Source organism: Octodon degus, unplaced genomic scaffold (genome assembly GCF_000260255.1).
Source record: "Octodon degus isolate 3935 unplaced genomic scaffold, OctDeg1.0 scaffold00286, whole genome shotgun sequence".
Taxonomy (NCBI): domain Eukaryota; kingdom Metazoa; phylum Chordata; class Mammalia; order Rodentia; family Octodontidae; genus Octodon; species Octodon degus.
In genome coordinates this window covers 567,690-570,000 of record NW_004524862.1, presented here as the reverse complement: position 1 = coordinate 570,000, position 2,311 = coordinate 567,690, and the positions used below count along the sequence as shown (strand labels likewise).

Genomic DNA, 2,311 nt, shown 5'->3' with positions numbered 1-2,311 from the left:
ATAAGGATGGAAGAGTAGACAGTCCTAAATCTCTACTTCTAGAGAGGTGGGTCATCTGTTCACTTTAGGAGGGTTAATTATTCCTTCACAGGTCAGTGTTCATGCCAGTGTAGTAAAGAATGGGAGATTTAGGGTTAGGGGTGTGTGTGTGTGTGTGTGTGTGTGTGTGTGTGTGTGTGTGCAGGGTCTCACTATGCAGGTTGGAGTCCTAGTGATTCTCCTGTTTTCAGCCTCCCTAGTGCTGTGATTACAGGAATGCACCACCACACCTAGACTCCATTGCTGGCTCAGTGCACCGTGATGCCAGGGATTGAACCCTGGCCCCTGTGCTTGCCTAAGCAGGCACTTAGTCCGCTGAGCTATCTCACCAGCCAGAGATTTAGGATTAGAAGAAACTGATTTGTGGTGGTCCTCTTCTGATTAGTAGCTGTACATACTGCAGTCAATGACTGAACCTACTGGGTCTCAGTTTTCTCATCTGAAAAATAGGTGTATTTCCTACTTACATGGTAGAGGTGAGGAAGACACATCACTCTATGCCAAAACACCTTGAGAGTATTCAAACCTAGCACCTCCCAGCATTCTGGGAGGGTGAGGCAAGAGCAGCATTGTTAGCTCAGTATGGACAATGTAGCAGGACCTTGTCTCACAATAAGGAATTAAAAATGGTTGAGGACGGGGCTGGTGAGATGGCTCAGTGGTCTAAAGCACCTACTTAGAACAAGCTTAGCAAATCACAGGGACCACGGTTCAATCCCCCAGCACCACATGCCAGCCTGCCCTGCCCCCTGGTGGGCTGAGCTGGCCGTGCATGCACGCACACACACACACACACACACACACACACACAAATAAATAAAATTAAAAAAAAAAAATGGTTGAGGATGTAGCTCAGTGAGAAGGTCCTGGGTTCAACCCACTGGTACACACACACACACACACACACACACACACACACACTGCCTGGTACAAATGCTGGTCAGAGCCCTTCACTTGCTCAGAAGCCAGTGTTTAAACTATGCCTCGGGGCTGGGGAGACAGACTGTGCCTCTCCCCCAGCTTTTTTTTTTTTTTTGGTCTATTACAAAAGTTTATTTAACAAAAATTTAATATATGAAAATGTGTATGACCCAATCTTCAGTCAGTGAAAGTAGCACTTGGAGGAGGGACATGAATTTTTCTGCTGAGCAGTCATTATTTAAACTTGTCCCAAGGCCTCCAACATGGTGATACTATTTCCTCGGATTACCACCATTCCAGTGTTGTTCTGTTGCCCACTAGTTGCCATCTCCACACATTCATCTATCACAAGATTCATGAAGGGATCAAATCCTTGCAATATTCCTTGGACATGTCTGCCACCATTCAATTTCAATGATAACTTCTTGTCCATAAATTTTTTTAGCTCGGGAGGGTGAGCTTTGCTCATCTTGTCTAGTCGACGGGCTCAGGGAGCTTTTGAAAGGCTCCCCCTGCTTTTTGGCACCGTGGTCCCTAGGCCTCTCCCATCTCAGGACTGATTTGCTCCCTTGGGGGCTTTCTTCCTTGGGTGTGCAAAAGTGGCAAAGCCCCTTCCATGTGGAGTATGAAGAGGGCCTCAAGAGTCAGATATTAGGAGATCTGAGTTTCAGGGAGATGAGCTAGAGCGGGGAATATGCAAACTGAGGAAAAAGGGAAGCAGTTTAATTGACAAATTCCAGAGTGGAGGCGGGGCAGGGCCAGGGGAACAGCTCAGCCATTGCATTCTTTGCTTCTTCTGGGACTACAGCAGGAAGGATAGAAGATAGGACTCTACAAGGCTGCAACTAAGTCAAGCTAACCCAGGGTCAGGAGAAAAAGAAAGGGCTAGGAGGCCCAGGGAGGGACATCAGTACTGCTGGGGAGTGGGAGGGGGCAGCACAGGAAAAACAGCAGCAGAGCACTTGAGGTAAGGAACCCGGCATTTGATGAGGAAAGGAAGAATGGAGACTGGGGTGGGGTGCCAAGCTCACCCCAGTGCTCAGTCTAGTGGTCTTGGGGGTGCCAGAGGCAGAGAGGCACCTCATTGAGTTGTTTCAGCCTGGTAGTCAAACTTGAAAGTTTTAAGGGCAAGGAGCTGGTGGGCAGAGGGAAACAGGCTCTGGGGCTGCACCTCTAGAGCGAGATCTGGCATGGCAATATTGTGACAGCTGAGCACAGCAACATTCCTTGGAGTGCCCATACCTAAAGTGCTGTTGGAAAGCAGGCTGCTGACAACTCCAGCTCACTCTGGGTCTCTGTGTGTGTGTGCGTGTGCATGTGTGCTTGCATGTATGTGTGTGCGTGTGTGTGC

At 48.6% G+C, this 2,311-nt stretch overlaps 1 pseudogene; it reads right to left on the bottom strand.

Annotated features, from left to right (window-relative positions):
• Positions 1 to 1,198: 1,198 nt before the first annotated feature.
• Positions 1,199 to 1,447, bottom strand: LOC111814278 (annotated as a pseudogene).
• Between the last annotated feature and the right edge of the window lie 864 nt (positions 1,448 to 2,311).